This window comes from Myotis davidii, unplaced genomic scaffold (genome assembly GCF_000327345.1).
Source record: "Myotis davidii unplaced genomic scaffold, ASM32734v1 scaffold235, whole genome shotgun sequence".
In the NCBI taxonomy this organism is placed as follows: domain Eukaryota; kingdom Metazoa; phylum Chordata; class Mammalia; order Chiroptera; family Vespertilionidae; genus Myotis; species Myotis davidii.
Genome location: NW_006287462.1, coordinates 2,986,731 through 3,010,850, shown reverse-complemented (window position 1 = coordinate 3,010,850; position 24,120 = coordinate 2,986,731).

Below are 24,120 nucleotides of genomic sequence, written 5' to 3'. Positions count from 1 at the left end.
CATGACTGCCTTCTTTGTAGTCTGGAGTCCACAGACAGGACCTATCCTATTAATATATGTATACTTCCTGCTTAAACTCTGTCTGGCACCCAGTAAGCATTCAATGAATATTTATCAAATGAAATTTCAATGCCTGAGCTTGGGGCAGTCTTGCTCTTGTTTTACTGTCTTGGGTGCTACCGGCCTTTCTCATATAGGGTGTAAAGGGCTGTTCATCCTTAGTAGTAGAACTGTCAGCATTCACAGTCACCAAGCACCATAAATGACCCATGGTCCACCCATTCAAAGACTCCCAGTCCAAGGGTGATTTTTATTAACTCTATTTATTGGCCCAAACATAATAAACCCCTTGGTTTTAATGAGACCTTGAGCCAAATATTGAAACACACAGATCAAAGAGCCTCCAAGGCCACTCAGCACTGCGGCTGCTACGGTTCTCCATGAATTTGTATTCTGGCTCAGGGGTTTAATGTATTTTTCTTTGGCGTTTTCCATTTATCACAAGCATGAGAAATGCTTACCCAAGGAGTTTACAAGGATTTCAAAATGCATTCAGCTATCGGAGGCTTACTTCAGATCCAACCATACTGGGTGTGTCACCTTCTTTGGGCATCACTCATGCCTCATGTCATCTTCGTTGGTCTGCTTAATTGAGTTGCGTGCTTTGAGCCATCTGACCTGGGAGTGACTTTCCATGTTGCTTTCCTGAATAACTAATGATAGATATTATCCCTTCACGTATTGGCTACTCCTGCTTTAAGCTGGACTTGTTTCACAGCATTGAATGCTTTAAAGGCTCTTGCAATTGGCCTTCTCCTTTTCCTGGTGGAGTCTCTTGGGGGATCAAGCACCCCACCTCTCTACCTCCCTGTTGAGGAAGGATATTCTGTGGATACTTTACCTTGTGTCACAGTCAAGCCATCCTCACACTTGAAAGAAAATGCTTGTCTATCTGAGTTCATTCTCTAAGTGGTGGGTAATTAGTTGAGATGACCCAGTTTCTACTGAATGATTAGGAATGTTTTTTTGTGGACAGAGCCACGTGGAAGGGAGTGCTCAAACAAATGCCAGGGTGGTTGGGAGGGCCCAGGGCTAGTCCAGAGTGATCAAGACTGAAGCCTTATCTCCTGGGACTAAATTCGGTTGGATTATCAGTGGGAGTAGGGAGGTGGTGGTGGTGGTGGTGGTGGTGAGGATCAGCAGGAGAGGTGACAAGATCCTTTTTCTGAGTATTCCTACTTTGTTGGGCAATGCAGACAGAAGAACACTGTTTGGGACATGTGCTGATGTGTGAGAAAGATGGCTACTCTGATATTCTAGTGGTCAATCTCATCTTAAACCATTTTATTTTCAAATTGATCATGCGTTGATTTGGTCCTCTGTTGATAGTTCTCTCTGGGTTTACTCAATTGCCCCTTCCTGGTAGTAGGGGCCAGGGAAACATTACAGGAGCTAAAAAAAAAATGATCAAAGAGGGAGAGTGTTGCTTGGAGTGCAGGTGTTACTTTTCATGATGAAAACCTGAAAGTTGAGAAAAAACAATTTTCTCCCATTCTTTTTAGATCTGTTTATGTTGTTCTGATGATGTTTAATTACCCATGTTTCAGAATGTAGAATACAATAATGAAGAAAATTTGATTATAAGTGGCTTCTCTCTGATCCCTGGAATCCATTCAGGGGCAGTCTGTTGTTGAGGAAAGGGCAGGAGCATTGGAGTCTGCTGGACTTGGATTCAAATCCTACCACCGACTACTACTCACGTGGAGAGAAGAATTAGTATGAAGTTCAAAGAATATGTATTAAAGTATCCAGTTTCTAACAGTGTGGCTTATTGTGCAACAGGAACATTTTAAAAAGTAAAGCTAGCCTGGCCAGTGTGGCTCAGTGGTTGAGTGGTGTGGCTCAGTGGTTGAGCGTTGATCAGGAGGTCATGGTTCGATTCCAGTTCAGGGCATGCTAGTATGCCTGGGTTGCGGGCTTGATCCCCAGTAGGGGGCGTACAGGAGGCAGCCGACCAATGATTCTCTCTCATCATTGATGTTTCTATCTCTCTCTCCCTTTTCCTTCCTCTCTGAAATCATTTTTTTTTTAAAAAGTAAAACTACGTAAAGAGCATTATGCTTGAAATTTTTGTAAGTATATATACCACACGAGTATCAAATGCTTACTATCTCCAGAGATTCTGCCATTTTTGTCAGAGAAAGCAGTGGTGGGCAGCCTCTTCTTGGCTTGCAGACTTCCTCCTGTTGCATTTTGATCTTGAGATTGGTGGATGTCTTCCTGTATCCTCAAAGGACTTAGGGTTTAGTGGACACCGAGAGTAGCATCCACTTGTTCCTGCAGAGATTTGAAACAAGGGGCTTATTGGCCATCTCGCTCAAAAGGCCCCAGACAGAGAAGGAGAAAGAGGAAGTCAAGAGATTGGGGAGTTGGAAGGAGATGAGTGCTCTCTGTATCTGCCTGCAGTAAAAGCTCCTAAGTGCAGAAAACATAATGCCTGCCTTTGTTTGCTGGAAGGTTGCTGGTGTCTTTGGTTTTCAAGTGTTTGCCTGTGTCATAGAAGCAGGCAGAAAGCAAGAAATGCTAGATTCCCTTGAGTCCAGCAATTTGTAGTGTCATGATATTAAAAAATATATTTTAATAGGTTGGAATTAAAAATCTTGAGGAAAACGTGGAATTGTTGCATAAATATAAGATATTTTCAAGTCTTGGAAGTCAAAACCATTGTAACTTTGTAAGAAAACCACAAAATGTGATTTTTAATACTATTAACCTAGCAAAGCCATCTTAATCATATAAGGTGCATTAAAAATATTACAGTCATTAATCTTCCCCCCACCTGCACATTTTTATTGTGGAGGAATGCTTAATTGAAAAAAGTTGCCCCCCTTTAGGCATTAAAATTAATTTTTTTTAGTAGCTACCTTTGTATGATTGATTATGGTATGGGGAGGAATGCATGGTTTCTCCCTTGGTTTGAACGCCAACACCACCTTTTATTAACAAGTCACTTAATCTCTCAGTGATTTAGGTTCTTGTAAACTGAAGTTATTGTGAGAATTAAATGAGTGAATATATGTGAAGTGCTTGGTAATTAAACATTATATAACTACTAGAGGACCGGTGCACTGGAGGGGGGTGTCCCTCGGCCCAGCCTGCACCCTCTCCAATCTGGGACCCCTTGGGGGATGTCCGACTGCTGGCAGTTGGACATCCCTCTCACAATACAGGACCGCTGGTTCCAAACCGCTTGCCTGCCTGCCTGCCTGCCTGATTGCCCCTAACTGCTTCTGCCTGCCAGCCTGATCGATGCCTAACTGCTGCCCTGCTGGCCTGATTGTCCCCAACTGCTCTCCCCTGATGGCCTGATCACCCCCAACTGCCCTCCTCTGCCCCGGCATCTTGTGGCAGCCATCTTGTGACCACATGGGGGTGGCCATCTTGTGTGAGGGCATGATGGTCAATTTGCATATTACCCATTTATTATATAGGATAATACATTCTTTATTTTCTTATATACTATCAGTTTACCCTAAAAAAATTTTGTGAGGAAGATAAAGCCAGAGTTATGAATGACCTTGTGGGGAATATAAAGTTCAGAATGACAGAGTACCTTGCCTGGCATCAAATATATACTAAGCTACAAAAGCGGGATTCAAACTCAAGTGTTCTGGTTTTCCACCAAATCTCCCCTAATTTCAAGAAATGTTACACTTTTAGTTTTCTCCTTAATGTTCAGGGAGTGAATTAAGCACAATGATTTATTGAATAGGCTTTTTCAAATAAGTATTTATTGAGTGAATAGGACAACTAACAAGTGGCTATTGCATAAAGTAATATTTGGTCAACATTCCCTGATATACTATCACAGGCATTCAAGCATTGTATAGGAGTATTTTTTCCCTTAGAGTGACCAAGTGCTTTAGCTTTTTTTTTTTTTTTTAGGTTACACTGAATAAAGACAACTGGTGCTTGAACCATTATCATGCCAAATTCAACAACTGAGTGTAAACAGGTCCGCATGCAGGATGATATGACAGGAAAGCCACATGACAAATGATGCAGTCATTGAAAATGAAGCATTTGCACAATCCGAAAGTATGATTAATCTTCTAAGAGATCTATTTCCATATCTTTTGTCCACAACATGGCTATCATTGCTTTTAATCAAAACACTGAAGCCTGAATCACCTTGATAGGGCCTGAACAACAAGGCCTGACAGGAAACAAAAGCTAGGAAGAACTCCCTCCACTTTGTTCATGTGTCTGCTTGGATGCTGAAGGAGCCAGACAGGAGGAAGGGCTGGCATCTCATGTGGGAGGGACTTAGGGAAGCAAATTGATGATAACCTGGAAAGGCAAGGATGAAGGACAAGAGCTGTGTAGGGCACAGTGCTTGTGAGGAGTACGTAAAGTTGCTATAAGAAAGTTTGTTATATAGTGTCTTAGTTTTATTTTATTTTTTAGAAAATATTTCTAACTTGATTTCAGAGAATATTATTACTGAGGAACTTTATAACTTGGACACAACCTTTTCAGCTTTTTGATCAAATAAGCAACTGAGACCCATACGGGTCAGCAATTCTGTTGATGTCACAAGGCAAGTTAAGCATAGCCAAGTCAAGACTAGGTCTTTTGACTCCCTTTTTCATTCAGCAGCAGCTCATTGTGGAATCCTGTGTCTGACATGTCGCTGGCATTCTGCAAATATTTCATGAATAAATGGTTCTGTCTCTCATACCTTTTTGGTGTGCATAATTTTTATCCCTCAAAGCATTAAAAAGGCGAAAGAAATTGTGCTGTTCCTTGTAGTTGACACTGAGATGGAGGAAGCGAAAGTTTCTAGTTTTAGCACAAATTCAGCAACATCAGAAAAATGACCCCACTTAAATTTTTTTTTTCCATTTGACAAGGGACAATCATTCAGCAGAGATGTGCCCAATGAGAGGGCTAAGTTGTAACTCAGCCACAAGATGAGATTACAGATAATCAAAACTGCCCTGGAAATTCTGTTAGGGAGGTGCCAGGCCAGAGACTGGCACACTGTTTCTCAGCCACTTTCCCCTCCATCATTGGAGCTCATGGCTGTTTTGTTGTTTGAACACCAGTGAAGCAGCTAGCTTGAATTTTGGACTCATGTTTATGAAAAATGTGCACTTCAAGCAAAAGGCGCCACAGTGGATGGTCTGTGGGCATGGAGACAAACCTAGGGCAGAATAGATTCATTGCTCATGTCTCATGCTCACTCTGGAGGGTGTGCTTTGTAAGACCAATATCCATTCTTTCTCTAATAACCGAACTTACAGAAGTTGAATGCATGCAAGATTTGACTTCACTGCTCCCTAGTCCATGGGGAAGACTGAACTAAGTATTAATAAAGTATTCTCAAATTAAAATTCACATTAAAGGTATTTATTTTATTTTGTGGAACTTCTTTGATAAAGATGAGATGGCTAAACTCTAAACTCTAGAATTAGATGAATTTGCTGGCAGTGCTATGAGTTCTTTTTGCTGTGGAGGCTTAAAAAAGAGGAAGTTTTGGTATGGATGTGCCTGGGAAAAAAGTATGAATTATATGACTACTGAATCTAGAGAAATGTAAATGCAAAAGGAAACTGCCCTCAGCCACTACTACCCTCCTCTCCTCCTTCCTTAAAAAACAAAAATAAAATCCCTGGTTTACTCAAACTTCCTCTTTAAGACTTGGTTTAGGCATCAAAGCCTTCTATGTCTACCAGTTTCCTCAATAGGCTGTTTGTTGCCCTTTCTACATCTCTCTTCTTCTTCCTTCCTTCCTTCTCCATCTACCCATTTCTACTCCTAAATCTTCATTCCCAGTCTTGTTTGTGTGGTAGCCTCACAGTGGACACAGGCTATGGTCTTGTGGATGCCTTTGTAGGAATTTATTAACCATTAAAAATTAAGCTTGTAGACATTGCGAAGGAGGATGTTGGACAGCTACACCTAGCTGACTTCCAGGAGCAATACCTTGGGAATTATTTTTTTGGCTCCAAGAGGATGGTATTTTAAGTTGTTATATATTTGCTGATCTTGGGGAGATTGTTGGAACCATCCAGTATGCACAGGAAGCTTGGCTCTTGGCCCAGTAGGCTCAGAGTCTAAATATTTGGAGGATGAATACTTGGAAATCCATTTAAACATTTAAAGCATTTTATTTCTTTTCCCCCCAGTAAGTTTCATTGTTAGTGTGATACAATTCTGCAGCAAGACTCTATCCGCTGAAGGCATGAACCTCCTGGACAAGTCCAGGCCCGGGCTCCACCTCAGGTCTTGGTGTGAAGCCAGAGGTGCATGTCTATTGGCTAATGTCCACACCCCTGAAGTGGGTTATTATTATAATCATTCACCTTCAATGCCCAAGTTCTAAAGTCAGGCTAAGAGTCTGACTGAACTCTGTACTGAAACCAGGAATATAACTTCACACACACACACACACACACACACACACACAGACACACACACACACACTTTACCAAACCAAATGCCGCATTGCTCTTTTTCTTTTGTCAGTGCTGAGTCTTTATTATTATTGCTAACTTTCAACTCTACCCTGATGATCATCTGTGGTCAGTTGTCCTCTCTGGCCTATCAAACAACACACCTTTGGGGGTGGTATATGCTTAAAGAATACAAACTAAATGCATTAGATTATGTAAAACATTAGGGAAGCAAATTTGCTGTAATAGCAGCCTATGTGTTTATAAAACTCAGAAGCAGTTAAAAGCAATTGGGGTATTTTCCATGTTCATGAGAACCACAGATATACTCTAGTACTCAATTACATGAACTCTTTGCCTACCCCAATCAAATTATCTAGAAACTTGACAACCATCTACTTTGCTATGCTATAGAGTCACAACTCTTGTCTCAACGAAATGGGAAGGAACATAAGCCTCCTTTCTGAAATTTGAAGTAGAAAGGGGTGGGGAGAGGTGGGTGGGGTAAGGTGAGTATGGGTGTGTACCTGACCTGGTAATTGTCATAGTAAGGTGTCTTAGACAACATGATAATAGCCTTCTCGATAGAATGGGGATGTGATAGCAACAGCAAAAATTATGTTAAACTGGGCCTGATGCCCAGACTATCAGCTTTAAATAAACAAAGTGCAAGAGAAACAGTTCAAGAGGAACCAACTTGTAAATCAAGGAGGCTAAACAGGCCAGAGAGATGCTCTCTTGAGGAGACAATGTTTTCACCTCTCTGGAAAATCTTTGCCCAACCTAATTAAATGTCCAATCAAATTAAAAATCTAACCAACTTCTGGTCAAGTTGGTGGCATGGTACTCAAATCCTCCGACAACCACATCAAAAATACAACTAAACTATGGAACAACCATCATTCAGAACCACCTGAAATCTAGTTGAATGGAAGTTCTACAATTAGAGATTTAAGAAGCCACATTGAGACTGCTAGAAGGGGTGGAGACACGGAATGGGCTGGTACCACACCCATGTGTGGTGGTTTAAAATCACGAGGAATATCTCGGTTGTAGAGGTCCCCCCTGAAAAGCAAAAGGGTCTCAGTCTCACACCAGAACCCCAGCCCAGGGTTGTAGTGCCAGGAAGACAAGTCCCCATAACTACTGGCTGTAAAAACTAGCAGAGATTGAGCCTGAGTGAAGTCCCAGGTAGTTTCTCTTAAAGGGCCCCCACACAAACTTACTACTGAGCTCCAGCCCTGGGGCAACAGATTGAAAGGAACCAGAGACATCTGGGGAGGAACTAAATGGTCTGGCATTAGGGTGAGAGCTGGGGGGCAACTTTCTGCCAGAGAGAAGTGCTGGCAGAGGTCATTGTTCCTTTTATGAAACCCCTCCCCCCTGACAGAGCTGATAGGAGCCATATTTGAGTCTCCATCAACCTGGCTCACACTTTTTGCTCCGCCCTGCCCCTCCTTATTTTCAGGCTCATCCAAGCTATTTCCAGTGGTTTTTCCATACAACTGGCCTCTCTTGCCTCATGCTTCGGACTTTCCTAAAATCTCTCAAACAAACAACATCTGGTCTCTGCATACACCCTACTCTTGCTAAGTCACCCCAGGCCTGGCATTAGCAGCAGCCCACCTTGGTTCACAGCTTGTCCTCTTCTGGGAACTTCCAAACCCAGCACAAGTAGCAGCCATCTGCAGATCATTCTGTAGCTTGTGCTGGGTGGCCCCAGACAAAGCACAGTCAATGATTGCCTTTGCACCTCCTGGGTAGCCCCAGAGCCAGTGTACCTGGTATACAGCTTCAGACTACACTGGATTACAACTCTACCATCTCAATGAGCAACACTCAAGCAGTGGACTCAGTGAGCACCAAAGCCCCACTGAAGCAAGTCCTGTTCCATAGGGTTGAGTCTTGCATGGTAGCTCCTTCACTGTAGTCACAGCCAGTCCCCACTACTGTTGGCCTGGGGGGTCAATCTCTCCCAGTGATGCCAATAACAATCAAGGCTCAACTGCAATAGGACAGTGCACACAGTCCACACACGGGTACACTTGAAGCGACTGGATGACTGGGGAGGCTGCACCACTGTGCCCTACAGAACACCTACTACACATGGCCACTTTACCAAATTCAGGAGACATACCAGCCCTACCCAATACATAGACACAAATATAGGGGAGCAGCCAGAATATGGAGACAAAAAAACAGTTCCTAAATGAAAGAACAGGAGAAATCTCCAGGAAAGGAACTAAATGAAATGGAGGCAAACAAACTACCAGATACAGAGTTCAGTGGTTACAAGGATGCTCAAGGAATTTAGTGAGAACTAGCATAAAAAATGACATAGAAACCATAGAAAAGAAATGAAGGATACACTAACTGAAATGAAGAATAATTCACAGGGAATCAACTGTAGAGTAGATGTAGATGATGCTGAGAATCAAATCAGTGATTTGGAATATAAAGAAGAAAAAAACACCCAATCAGAGCAACAAAAAGAAAAAAAGAGTTAAAAAGCAAGAAGATAATGTAAGGAGCCTTTGGAACAACTTCAAGCATTCCAACATTCACATCAAGGGGGTTCAGAAGAAGGAGAGAGAGAGAGAGCAAAATATCGAAGGCCTATTTAAAAAAAAATAAAGACAGAAACTTCTCTAATCTGGTGAGGGAAATAGACATATAAGTCCAGGAAGCACAAAATAAGAGTGTCCTAAATAAGATGAACCCAAAGAGATCCACACCAAGACATGTCAGAATTAAAATGCAAGAGGTTGAAGATAAGGAGAGAATCTTAAAGCAGCAAGAGAAAGCAGTTAGGCACTTACAAGGGAACTCTCATAAGCTTGTCAGCTATTTCTCCACAGAAATTTTTCAGGCCCAGAGGGAGTGGCAAGAAATACTCAAAGTAATAAAAAGCAAGGACCTACAACCAAGATTACTCTACCCAGCAAAGCTGTCATTTAGAATGAAAGGACAGATAAAGAGCTTCCCAGACCAAAAAAAAAAGCGAATGAATTCATCACTACCAAAACAATGTTACATACAATGTTAAAGGGTCTTCTCTAAGAAGAAGAAAAAGAAAAAAAAGGATAAAAAATATGAGCAATAAAATGGCAACAAATACACATCTATCAAAAATTGAATCTAAAAATCAAAGTGAATGAACAAGCAGGACAGAAACAGACTCATAGAAACAGAGAACATTTTGACGGTTGCCAGATGGAAAGGGGTTGAGGGTAAAAAAAGTGAAGGGATTTAGAAGTACAATTTGGTAGTTACAGAATAGTGATGGGCATGCAAAGCACAGTATAGGGAATATAGTCAATAATATTCCAACAACTATGTATGGTGTCAAATGGGAACAAAATTTATCAGAATGACCACTTTTTAAATAATGTAACATTTAATCTCTGGGGTGTACACCTGAAACTAATATAATATTGTATGTCAACTGCAATTGGAAAATAAAAAATGATTTTAAAAATGCAAAAAAAAAATGTAACCATAATCCCTCTGGTGGCTCTTTGCTTCTCTCCTTTCCATTGTCAAGATGCTCGATAGGGCCTCTTTAGCTGGAAAATTATTGAGCCAGGGTCTATTTGCATAATTCCAAGCCTTCTGACTTGGAGTGAAGATACCAGTGATTTGTACGGGGGCCGGTGGTATCTCACTCAGCAATGATGTATGACATAGATTAGTGCAGAGTGGCCATCTGCTGTTGAGGAGGGTGAGAGACAGAATCTGTTCAATGGTGGCAGACGACTCCCCCGGCTCTGGCCAGCTGGCTTAGAGTGGGCGAAGTTGGACAGGGCAAGTGATACCCTAGCGATCCTCTAGGAAAATAACTTGAGGACTTCTCCCTCATGTCTCTATAATAGTTATCCCTGTCTTTTCCCCACATGTATGTACATCATATAGTTGATATGATACAATACAATTTGGAATATGGAGAAAAGGGAAGAAGCACATGACCACTATAAGAGTTAAAAGAAAGTTGTCTTGTCTTGAGCATGAGAGGTAACTTTGAGTTTCCTGGTAGCCTGGGCAAAAAGAGGAAGTTTGATAAATCATATGACTTGTGTTATCTGGGAAAAGAAGAAAATCAGTTTCTTCAAATGAATCAAGTTTTTCTTAGCAACAGTTGTAAAATCTATTTTTTCCCCTTTTGACGTGATAGAGAGGAAAAACTAAATTTCTCAGGGTGCATAAAAGAAAATATCACTGCTAGACCTGTCAACAGGGAGAGGACCTGAACATGGATCCCTCTGTGACTAATGAGAAATGGGGAGCTCTCAGTGGTTCTCTAGGACTGGCTCCTTTAACTCTACCACTTAAGAACTAGTGGGATCATGATTTTACCTCTTTCTCTTTGCAGATCGGTGTTTTCTAAAATTTCCACAATGAACATGTATGACATTGTCATGTACATGTGCAGTTTCTGGGTCTGTTTGACCTGAGATCCATTCCTCACCCTTCCTTCCCCAGCTCTGTATTCAGAGGACCTGCCCCTCCAGTCTGACATTCTCAGGCCTCATATCAGCCAGCTCCCAATTTGGTTCTGCCGGTGGGAGGCTGTTGGGAGTGTGGAGAGCGGGAGGGAGGGGGAAGTCAGTGTATTTCTCCCTCTCCTTCTGTACTTGGATGGTATCTCTGGCAGCTGCTGCGTCTCCCCGTTGGCGCCAGCTCTCGCCGGAAGCTTTCGTAGTTTCCTCTGGGTAATCCCGGGCCCTGGGCTCCGGGAGCATCACCTCCCCCCTTTGTCCCTCCTGCCTAGGAGTGGCTGTGATTTCCTGCTGTGGCTAGTCTAGTCTCTGGACTGCCTCACAATCCTTGTTTGGCTTCTAAATTTCTGTCATCACTTTGCATTAAGTTTCCTCTGTTTTAAGTATTCAGAATGATTTCTGTCTTCCTGGTTGGGCCCTGACACAAAGAAATAAAAATGTATTTGACACAACAAGGAACGGGGCAAAGAAATTAGAGGAACATGAGTTGGAGAAGTTTCTGAAGAAGCAAAAGTCTCCTTAGATAATGGCAGCACACAGGGATATGGCCTGCTTGGTGCACACTGGATGGGAAGGACTTTTGGCCTTTTGCAATATATTCATACACAAAAACAGCAATGTTACTCAGGGTTGTCAGCTCCAGAAGGGAATTATAATAATATATAAGATACTGAAAAAAAAAATACCCCATAGGATTTAGAGTCCTAAGTCAAGAATTCAAGTCCTGGCTGGTGATGGATGTTGTGTTTGACTATTTCAACTCTCTCACGTGGCATAGCAGCCCCGGGGTTTAGATGGGACTGATCCAATCTCCAGCTTCTGGTTTGTAGCCTTGGTTGAGACGTGGTCATTGGCTCACACACGGGTCTGTGCCCCAGGCCTGAGCCAATCAGTACATGGCATTCCCCTGGTAGCTGCTGCTGCCATAAAAACCTTGGACTCGTGTTTGATGATCGAAGAAAGAAAAGTCTTTTCTCCCAGAGAGTGTAATTGGTCCTGAAACTGCTTTGGCATCTTACTACTAAATGGAAAATGATCCTGAGAATAAAGCTGACACAAAAAGAAGGGTAAATCCAAGACACCAACATAAAAAGCTGGATTTCTGATCAAACTGTGCCTGGAGCCCACCATGTCACTGGGCTCTTTCTGTTACATGACTTTATGCATTCCACATTTCAATTTGGGTTTTCTGAGACTTACAACCAAAAAAGCATGCTAGCGGATACAGACATGTTGTTGAATTGGCGGTGAGTCCTTGAGCCAGTCTTTTAATCTTTCTGATCCTGCTTCCTCATTTAGGAAATGGAACTATTAAGACATCTTAAATTTTTGTTAGGATCAAATGAGGCACTAAATGAGAAGATGCTTTGTAAATTATAAGCAGTTATTTGAGTCTTCTTGTCACACCTATGGTTTATTCCAATTGTTAATGCAGTTTTATATCTCCTACATATAAAGAATTTATTTTATCAAGCATACAGTTCCATCATACTCCCTTCACTGCTGCATTGTGAGTGTTCATCAAGATTAATCAGCAATACTATTATTTCACTCTGCCCAGCTCTAAATAATTTACTTTCGAAGTCCCAGGTGACCTGTGTAAGCTTTTAAAGGGTTTACCTCAAAACTCTCAGCCAAGTGGAAACGAACTGAGTAACCCTTTCTGTGGACACTCAGACCTCACTTGTGAAACGTGTGGTTTTCATTGCCACCTGGAGAACCCTGTGCACTTGGGTGTGCAGCATTCCTCCAAAAGGGGCCAGCTGGTCAGCTCTGCCCTTGCATTTTTCCGGAGTTGCCCCCCTACGGTTGTTCGGGAACCTGAGAGCACTGTTTGGGCATGAACCGTTAAAAGGGCTGTAACACTAAGAACCCCCCAGGGAAACATAGTATTTAGATTTTTGTAATAACAAAATATTAAAGATAATTAATTTATCAAGCCTAATTAGGTAAGGTGTCTAACAATTAGAACAATGAAAAGTACAAAAAAGTATGCTTTATATATGTTTTTCTTCCAATAATCAGCATATTTTAGTATAGGGGGATGGCCTTGCTAACTGTGGCAGGTCAGGGCAAACAGGGAATGACTAGGACTGCACACTTGACCCTCCCATGGGGCTTGGGGGCAGCCCCAGGGACAGGAGCTGTAGGTCCAGCCTTGATCCTTTCCCCCTAGCACTGTTGTTTATCCCTCCCAGCCAGATGTCCCATCTCCCCCTTCTCTGTCTGCCCTGCCACGGAGCTAGGTCAGGTCCTGAGCTAATCTCTCCTCCCTCACGTTACCACCATCCCACCTCTATTCATCCTCTCCCCAGCTACAGGAGTCACCTGTTAAAATGATACTGTGCTGCCCCTGCCCCTTTCTCCCTTAAAAACATGTTCCCTGGCTCCCTATAGCTCATCCTATAGAGTCCAGACTCCTTAGCACAGCAAGACATTGCGGGATCTGACTCCTCTTAACCAAGTTGGCTTCTCACACTCCCCAGGTTCCTTCCAATTCAAGACCTCAAACCTGGGCATTGCTCTTTAAGGCCAGTGGCTACACATTTTTATGGTCATAGAAAGTACCGGAGCTGGTAAGACAGATTCCTGGGCCACATCCTTACAAGGTGATGATTCAGGGGGCTGGGTCTGGGGATCTGAAATTTCATTGTCACTTTGGCAACATCAGGTGCAGGTGGTCCTTGGCCTGTCTTTGGAGAACCACTGTACGCATCATCGCCCACTGTTTTCCATTCACATCTGCCTGCACCTACCACTCCTTGAGGGCAAGCCAAGCATCAGGTGTTTTTCCATGTTGTTTCCCTGGGACCTAGCACAGTGCAGTGCACACACTGAACCCTGACATACGTTTGTTAAGTGAATAAATGAGTCGCAGCAGAGCCCGTCTATTGAGGATGTGGCAGAGAGAGGAGCAGTCAGGGGCCAGGGCACTCAGGGAAGGGGTTGGTGGGCCAAACAGCAGCAGGTCAGAGCCAGGAAATGTTGGAGATGCCGGGTGCATAGGAGGAGCTGTCGACTGAATTGTTCACTGAGCACAAGGTCCGAGGAGAATTCTCTTCTGTGGTGGTGGAAGGGAAGGGGTTTAACAACAACTCATCAAGGCAGTGACTCCTGCACAAGGAAGGAGGTTAGGACTGTTGGTATAAGAAGGGTCTAGAACAGTGGTTCCCAACGTGGGGCAATTTGATTTTTAAGGGGGGCAATTCAAGAATGAGTTGTTAACAGTGAATTTTTTTGTATTTCTTATGGCTCTGGGCCTCATATACAGTATATGAACATATATTGTGACATATTTATGCATTTCAGTTCTCTATGTTTTGAAACTTTATTTACTATTTTTTCATATCACTTCATATTATTATTATTCGTTAAAACAATTTGTGTGTTTTTTAATGCTTTCTTCCTCAGTACTTTAACTGTCCTTTGGTTCTTTTATTTTTCACTTTCATGGATGCCATGTTCTTTGGAAGCTTGTTTAGACCAAGTTAATGGCCTTTAGGCTCCTTCCATGTGAATAGGAGTTCACTTTTTGAATAATAAGAATTATATGTCACGGGGGGGCGGGGAGGGGGCATTAGGACTTTAGAGATGCTTAGGTGGGGCATGGCCAAGAAAAGGTTGGGAACCACTGGCCTAGAAGCACTGGGCTACCTACCATCAGCCTTAGATTAGGAAAGGGTGGCCGGGTATGAAGTTCCAGATTATTACTGGAAGGCAGCAGTTATCTGTAAACTAGACTCACCTGGAGCAGAGGTTTTGAAACCACATGAACAAACAAAGGTCAGATTTAAGTTCCACCCTAGAGACACTGTGTGAGGCTCTGGGTACGCATAAGGGGGATTTTAGAATCATTGTACCAGGAGTTCTGAAACTTTGTCATCATGTGTCCATATATCAGCCTCCACCCCCAGCCCCACCTCCATTCATTCTGGTTGCTATCCAGTGGGCCATATGTATTTAAAGAACTGCATTTGTTTTTCTAGCTCAGGGAAAATACTTTCTATTATTTCTTTGCTTATCTCTTCACCTCCATCTCTGCCATCTCTTTGTCTATGAGTTCTATGAGATAGAGAGTGGAATTTCTGGGTCTAACTTCTATGTCTCCAAACTTTTATTTTAGTATTTCCATTTCTTTTTCTTTTAGTATAGTATTCTGGAACAAGTGCTTGGCATACTTTGCTGTCTGGTGTGTCCTGTGTTGCTCAGAACATCTATTGAGATTTTTATTTTGGTGATTGCATTATTCATTTCTAAGGTCTCTAAAGACTAATCATTACAATAGCCTTTTCTTGCTTAGGGAATGTAATATCATCTCTCTTTTTTTTTTAAATATATTTTATTGATTTTTTTTTTTTTCACAGAGAGGAAGGGAGAGAGATAGAGAGTTAGAAACATCGATGAGAGAGAAACATCGATCAGCTGCCTCCTGCACATCTCCCACTGGGGATGTGCCCGCAACCCAGGTACATGCCCTTGTCCGGAATCGAACCTGGGACCTTTCAGGCCACAGGCCGACGCTCTATCCACTGAGCCAAACCGGTTTCGGCCATCTCTTAATTTCCTAGAATATTCCATGTGTGGTACCACTTTAAAAAATTATTGATTGATTTTAGAGAGAGAGAAAAGAAGGGGAAGAGAGAGAGAGAGAGAGAGAGCGAGAGAGAGAGAAACACTGATTTGCTGTTCCACACATTTATGAATTCACTAGGGGCCCAGTGCATAAATTCGTGTACCTTGAAAGGAACTGTGGGCTGTAAGGCTGTGGTGGGCACAGGGGCGGGTCTAGGCCCGTCCTCCGCCATCGTCCCCAGTCCCCCATCTGCTGGCAGATCTGCTCCTGCCACTGCCACTCCCACATGCTGAATAAATGCTCCCCTGTCTGCTGGCAGCCCCACTCCTGCTGCCACCACATTGTCCCTGCTCTCACCAACTGATGGCGTGGAGTGATTGGGACTGGCACTGTGAGTGGGTGCAAGCAGCGGCTGCTGCCCCAATCACCCCTCAGGAGCAGAGGGAGGTGGAGAAGCCCTCAAGGATGATTGAGGCCAGCAGCTGCTGGTCACATCGCTGATGGCGCTGAGCGATCAGGACTGGCACCGGGTGCCGACAGTGGGTGCGAGTGGTGGCTCTGGTGCTGGCTGCAGGTGTGAGAGGGGCTGGCGTCGGCAGCAGGTGCGAATGCCCGGTGGGATCGCGGCACACAGAAGCAAAGAATTTTCAGTAACCACTGGAGGCTTGCCTCGAGGACAGCGACTGGTGCTCCACCTTGGTCTGGTGCCCCCGCTCTCCTGCTCCACCATCCCACAGCGGCTGATGCCTGCCATGTTCTGCACTCTGCCACCTGCTGCAGACGCCCACCATGTTCCACACGTGCCCCCTGGTGGTCAGCCCACATCATAGCAACTGGTTGTTCGGGTGTTTGGTTGTTCGGGTGTTTGGTTGTTTCACCGTTTGGTCTATTTGCATATTAGCCTTTTATTATATAGGATTGGTTGATTCTTGTATGTGCTCTGATTGGGCATTGAACCTGCAACTTTAGCGTATCTGGACAACACTTTAACTAACTGAACTACCCAGCCAGGGCAAGTGGTACTACTTTTAAAGTTTTCTTCTGTTGGTTTTATTTAAAGATGTTGGTTTTCAGATTTGTTTAGTTTTCTTTTGATGATTTTGTTTTTTCTTAAGTATTTGGTGATTCTGGATTGTACACTCATCTTTGTATTTAATCTTTGTCTCTCTTAAATCAGGGCCAGCAAACTGAGGTCCATGGGCTAAATCTGGCTGCTTCCTGTTTTGAAAATAAAGTTTTATTGAAACATAAGTATGCTCATTTATTTCCATATCATCTAGGGGTGTTTTTGTGCCACAATGGCAGTGTTGAGTAGCCTAGAAAGCCTAGAATAGTGATTTTCAGGCCCCATACAAGTTTGCCAACCCTGCTAGATCTAACCCTCACTTTATGGGAAATACAGCTCACAGAGGAACATGGTAATCAGTGTTGGGCTGATTGATACATCAGCCGAACCAGAATGTGAGAAATTCTATAAGACAAATGACTCCTTTTCTTTACAATAGCATAAAAAAGAAAAAAAGAAAAAGAAGAAATTCCCATGGATTGAAATAATTGAATAGAAATATCAGCTACAAACAATGTATGATTCTTGCTTGGATTCTGATTTAAACTCCAACCCTAAAGCAAATTTTTAAACAGTGGGAAAAAATCGAACACAAACCAGTGTTTCCCATTTTTACTCATGTGAAACACACCTCTGGACCCCTCAGTGGTATCAAACCTCCACCATGTTTCTATGGTCACTGGTCTGTGGGTCAGGGATTTGCACAGGGCACAGTGGCAATGTCTTCTCTGCTCTGTGGTGTCTGGAGCCTCAGTTGAGAAGATGTGAAAGCCAGGCTCAGCTGGGCACGTTGACTGGACACCTCCATGTGGCCCCTCGTGTGGCGGGACTCTGAGCGGGACCACCCTGAGAGGGAGCTTTTAAAGAGCGAACACTGCAGACTGGCTGGTGTAGCTCGGGTTGGGCATCCTCCCATGCACCAAAAGGCTGCCAGTTCTATTCCCAGTTAGAGCACATGCCTGAGTTTTGGGGTTGATCCCCGGTAGGGGGCGTGCAAGAGGCAGCTGGTTGATGTTTCTTTCTCACATCGATGTTTCTCTCTCTCTCACTCTCCTTTCTTCTTTCTCTCTCTCTCTCAAAATCAATTTAAAAAATCTTTAATAAAAGAAAGAGTAAACACTGTAAGACGACTGGGCAGAAGTTAGGAGACCTTCTGACTCCACCTTCAGAGTCAGGCCTCATCTTTACCGCTGTCCTGTGAGTGACTATAAGGCTGGCCCGGACTCAGAGGGGACTGAGACTTCACTACTTGAGGTGGGTGTGGCAAGCTCACTTTGCAGAAGATGGAAGGTATTGCTGCAACCATTTTTAAAAAAAATATATTTTATTGATTTTTTACAGAGAGGAAGGGAGAGAGACAGAGAGCTAGAAACATCAATGAGAGAGAAACATCAATCAGCTGCCTCCTGCACATCCCCCACTGGGGATGTGCCTGCAACCCAGGTACATGCCCTTGACCGGAATCGAACCTGGGACCCTTGAGTCCACAGGCCGATGCTCTATCCACTGAGCCAAACCGGTTTCGGCTGCTGCAACCGTTTTTGAAAGAAATACCATCTGTTGCAACTGGCTATTGAATGATGTTAATAAATTATTGTCATTTTCTTTGGGTGTGGTAATATTTCCCTGGATTTAAAAATCCTTTACGTGTTAGACAGTCACATTAAGTATTTATGAGTGAAATAATCTGATATTTGGGATTTGCTTTAAAATGCCCCAGAGGAAAAAATGAAGGTTGTGGGAATGGTAGCATAGATAAGACAAGAATGACAGAATGCTGGTAGCGGTTGATGGTGGGCAAGGAGTACTGGTTGTTAGTAATATTCTCTTTAGTTTGTATATTTTTGAAATTTTCCGATGTGAAACAAAAACGAAAAAGGAAAATTTGGTTTCGCCTGTTTATGGATGTGCTTTCTACCTCTGCGCCGAGTGGGGAATGGGTGTCAGTCATCCTCCAGGTCGAAGGCTCCCTGTTCCTTCTGAGTGTTGCCAACTCCTGGAGGCGGTTTCCTGCCTCTTCCATCTAAGTGCTTTCACTCCCTATTCTAGCCCGAGGCAAACAGCCCTACCAGCCTCTTTCTTGGCACTAGTTGGTGGAGGGCAGGGACCTACTGGTTTGATGACCAGGATTGGGTTAGGATAATCTCCCCAGGGCTGCCTCACAGCTCCCTCCTTTCATTGTATCTGTGCCCTGGGTGTTTGGAGCACACCTCTTCCAACATCCCCAGTCTCCGACCAATGTGGTTTGCATATAGGACTTAGCTTTGTCAGTTTAGGCCTCTGTGCTTTCTTTATTTTAATAGTACTTAACATTTCTACTCTGATGATAGCATGCTTTTTATAGCATTATTAGGGATTTGACCTTACCTCCCTCCCAACCCACTTAGCTGTCATTTTTTTGAGATGTTAGTTGGAATGGAATAATATTCATGGCACTCAGTTGGCCATTTTGATTCAATACCCCTAAGCTTTTCTTTTAAAATATATTTTTATTGATTTCAGAGAGGAAGGGAGAGGGAGAGAGAGATAGAAACATCAATGATGAGAGAGAATCATTGATCAGCTGCCTTCTGCATGCTCCACACTGGGGATAGAGCCTGCAACCTGGGCATGTGCCCTGACCAGGAATTAAACCCTGATCTTTTGGTTCATTGGTTAAAGCTCAACCACTGGGCCACGCGGCTAGGCTACCCCTAAGCTTTTCAATGCATTATAACCAAGTAATAGATTTACAATTTCACATCTTGTGAGTTTTTGAAACCTACACTAGAACTTAAATATTTTTCATTTTATTAAAAATTACTTGCAATAGTAATTACTCATGTTTACATAATACCATATTCTAAATGTATACTGTAATTTATAATTTCTGGTCATTTACATTTAGAGCATTTTCAGTTTTTTGATATTAAGTATATTGAAGTATATAAGTCTCTCTTTCAATATTTAATCTCCATGTGAATTTTGTTTTCTTAGGATAGGTTCTAAAGCATGGAATTACAATAAAAGAAAATGATCTTTAAAATGACTATTGATATATATTGCTAAATTTATTTCCTAAGCATCTCCATCCATTTATGGTTTTCCTCCTCATCCCCAACAATGTAGGAATATCCATTTCACCTGTCATTGATTATTAGAACTGTTTTAACCTTTACTCTCTAGGTAAGTTCATTAAACGATACCTCATTCACTCATGTTCTATTATTTTTCCAAATAAACTTTTTTAATGTTACTAAAGAGGAAGAGGGAGAGAGGAAGGAGAGAGGGAGGGAGGGAGGGAAGGAAGAAGGGAGAGAGAGAGAGAGAGAGAGAGAGAGAGAGAGATAGAGAGAGAGAGAAGGAAAGAAAACTAAAGAATTCCCATTAGGATTTTTATTGGCTTAAAAAGATCTCATGGTGCTTAAACATTACATGCATGAATACACAATTATTTAAGAAATCAAACAAATCAGAAATATCTGAAAGGGTAAAAATTTAAAGTCTTTCTTGCCCTAGCTGGTTTGGCTCAGTGGATAGAACATTGGGACTCAAGGGTCCCGGGTTCTATTTCAGTCAAGGGCACATGCCCGGGGTGTGGGCTCGATCCCCAGGAGGCAGCCGATCAATGATTGTCTTTCATCATTGATGTTTCTATCTCTCTCTCCCACTCCCTTCCTCTCTGAAATCAATGAAAATGTATTTTTTAAAAAAGTCTCTCTTATCCTCATTCCCTCCTTTCTCAATTGTTCTCCCCTCTCCAGAGATAAATTTTTTAGTGCATATCTTATCAGGCTAGAAGGAGTCAGTGGGGGAAATGGGGACATAGGTAATGCTTTCAAAAATAAAGATGAAAAAAAAAACACTCTGAAAAAATAAAATAAAATCTCAACCTTGGGATGTGTGGACCTTGGTAGGTGCAGATTGTCTCAGGATCTGTGACCACAAATGATTTTAATGTAATTCCAGATCCTCAATATTTGTAGAATTCTTTCCCCTAAGAAACCACCCGTGCAGCTCCTTTCCTACTGATAGCTACCTGGGTAGACACTGAAACCAAATCTAGCCAATCAGAGTGTGCAGTCCCCCTGACTTCAGTGCTTTCAGTACATTCACACCCCTTCCTGGGATTTTGTTTCAAGGACCATTAGAAAAGATTTGTACCTTCCACGGTGGCTGTTGAGGTTGGGGGAGGTGAATCTGGCGTTGCTGGTGGCCATCTTGCTTCTCTATGGAAAGCCTGTGTACTAGGAGATGAATAAAGGAAGAGAGAGAAACAGATCTCGGACAACATGAAGAAACTTCCGAATCGTGTGCTGGATACCAGTTGTACCCCTGGATTCTGTAGTTAAGTGAGCCATACATCCTATTTAATCACTTCAGCTAGTTTGCGTTGGGTTTGCATCACTGGCAAGCAATTCTCTGTCTCTTCATTCTGGGGAGACTGGTGTGACTAAGCCGGTTGCCAAGAAAAGAACTCAGGCCGAGGAAATAAGGCAGAGATTTAGCTGTGTGAAACCTGGCATCCCTTCACTCGGAAGCCCATAAAATACAGTCAGTGCACAGACCAGCCATCTCTGTCTTGTACTTGTTAAGACATTATTAATTGATTCCAGGAGTCTTTCTTACAGAGTAAAGACAAGCCATTGCAACTTTACTCTCATTAATATAGAGCTCCAGGCAGCCATAATCATTGACTTGCATTTGTGTATGTTTCCCATCCTGGATTTAATACCTGAAGGCTGAGATGCATGTGTCTTGGGCAGTGATGGTGAACCTTTTGAACTCGGCGTGTCAGCATTTTGAAAAACCCTAACTTAACTCTGGTGCCGTACCACATATAGAAATTTTTTGATATTTGCAACCATAGTAAAACAAAGATTTATATTTTTGATATTTATTTTTATATATTTAAATGCCATTTAACAAAGAAAAATCAACCAAAAAAATGAGTTCGCGTGTCACCCCTGACACGTGTGTCATAGGTTTGCCATGACTGGTCTAGGGACTAGGGTTGAATTTGGAGGTTAGCCCAATTTTATGTGGAATTTCTTCCTTGTGGATATACTTTCAGAGTATTGCCTAGTCATCAGATTATTACTAAAAATACTGTGAATATGAATAATGGTAAATTACTGAGCTTTCTTTTCACACATTTTAAATATTCTACATGTAACTGTACGGTTGATTCCTGAGCCTGTATCCTGCCACAGGTATCTTTGTCACTCTGAGCTGCTCCAGCGTGACGGCATTTTCAGTTGTCAAACACTGCTGTTTTGGGAGTTGTCTGCCTGTAGTTTACCGAGAAAACCCAGGAGATCCTGAAGCTGACACATGGCATATCACTTGACAGTTACAGATTTTCCTCCTGCAGTGGCACACGGCTTCCTTTTGCTAACCACCTTAATTTCCTGCTCTTATCAAGCTGAGAATCAATGATAATAGTCTATTATGAGGATTTTTATTTAACCTTTTGTGTTTAAGTTAACCAAGCAAGCAGATGTCCCACTCAAGTGCTTCAAGTGCAATTGCTGAGAGAATCTATAACGAAGAGTTCCATGGGCTTTAGCAACCTGTCAGGGCAGCCAAATGTCATTTAAACCTCTACCTATAGCCCATCATTTTTACAGTCCACTGCATATTATAAAAGGAATCTCAACTGTGTTATTGTTATACAACGAGTGGCTATTTTGTCTCAGGATTTAATAGACCCATAGATTTAATTTATGATGTCCTAGGAAAAATATAAAAATCACCCAATGCTTTTAAAAATGATGATATATCAGGGAGAGCATCATAAAATGTCTAATAACTGGTTTGAAAGTGCATTCACTTTGGCTAATTTTAGTAGCTTCTATTATTCATCATCAATTTCAGTTCTAATTGCTAACATTTATTTAGCACTTATTTGTGCCAAACACTGTAGCAAGTGCTTAACTTGCTTTATTTCATTTAATCCTAGCATCAGAAGTATTTAATTTCATGCTCCCTATTTTACAAATGAGGTACTTGAGATGTGCAGAGACTGGGTAACTTACTCAGTATTATAAATATTAATTAATTAATTAATTAATTAATGTAAAGCCAGCATTTGATTTATATGAGTCCAGAGCCTGTTTTGATGAAATATGACTATAAAGACTTGCCTATTTATTCTTTAGAATCAGATGCAAATAATAGCCTAACTAAAACTTACAGTGTGTTAGTTCATCCCTTTTCCCTTGTGTTTAAGGGCTCTGGAGAGAGTCAGTCCAGAGCTGGTATGAGATTCTATGTGCTAAGGGACTAAGGTTTCAATGATCTTGTATCTGTGCCAATGTGTGGCTTTTATATCTGAAATCACCTTATGGCTCAACGTGGCTGCTGGAGCACCAGACATCGAATCTGCATTCTAAGAAGTAGGAATTCACACACCAGTTCTATTTCAGGCCTTTGGTTTGAAGCTAGTCACAAGGTCACCTCTAGCTTCAAGGAAGACTGGGAAATGAAGTCTTCATTCTGGCCAGCTATGTGCTCAGGAAAAGAAGAGAATAAAAATGGGAAAGGTTCAAATAATTCCTGTTTTGCTGATGTCATATTTTAACTGCTTTTCCATAATTTGTGTGAATACCAGAATTTTACATTTTGTATCCAATAATATTCATATTATTTTAAAAAATCAACTCAGAAAATCTCCATTAAAATGTTGCTTACATTCAGACATTTAAACAAACAAATTACAGCCTCAAATTTAACATGACATGAAGCAAATGGTTGACATTACAATTTGTCTAATACACAGGGGTTGGTTCTGCCTTTAATACTAATGTAATTCCTGCTACCGAGGAATATTCTAACAGGCATGCTTTTATCCTCTCTTGGTAATTATTTTCCTGTTTAACCATTGACTAGAAGCCACGAGAGGACAAGTTTCCTAGCTGCTGACTCTTTCCTTTATACTGTGCCAATGGAATGTGTACGATATAACTGTGAAAATTCATTCATTCAGTAAAAAATTCTAGGTACAGTTCTTGGTGTCTCATTGGTAACACTAATCTATAATAATAAAAGTGTAATATGCTAATTAGACCAGATGTCCTTCCAGATGACCTTCCGGACGAAGCCGGGGCTTCCAGGGAAGCCCGGGTACCGGGTAACAGAGGGAAGACAGTGCTAGCAGCCGGGAGAAGGAAGGCCTACTCTTGAATGAATTTCATGCATTGGGCCTCTAGTACTATTATAATTCTACATACTTGTTATTTGTCAGAGGTTTTATATGCCTGCCATCTGGGTTGACCCTCACCTTTGGGAATATAAATTTACATAATTACTGAAGTCCTGGAAGAATGGCCCGGAATTTTTTCCTTTGACAAAGTCTTTATTAAGCTCTTACTTTTTTCTAGAGACTGGTTAGACGTGCACCTCTAAATAGCACCTCTTTTAATAATAATAAATAGCACCTCTTTTTACTGCCTGAGTCCAGAACCAATTCATAAATAAAATGAAGGAGTAGGGCAAATGAAGATGAAGATATCGTCTTTATTACTGATAAAGGCTCTAGGCTGTGGC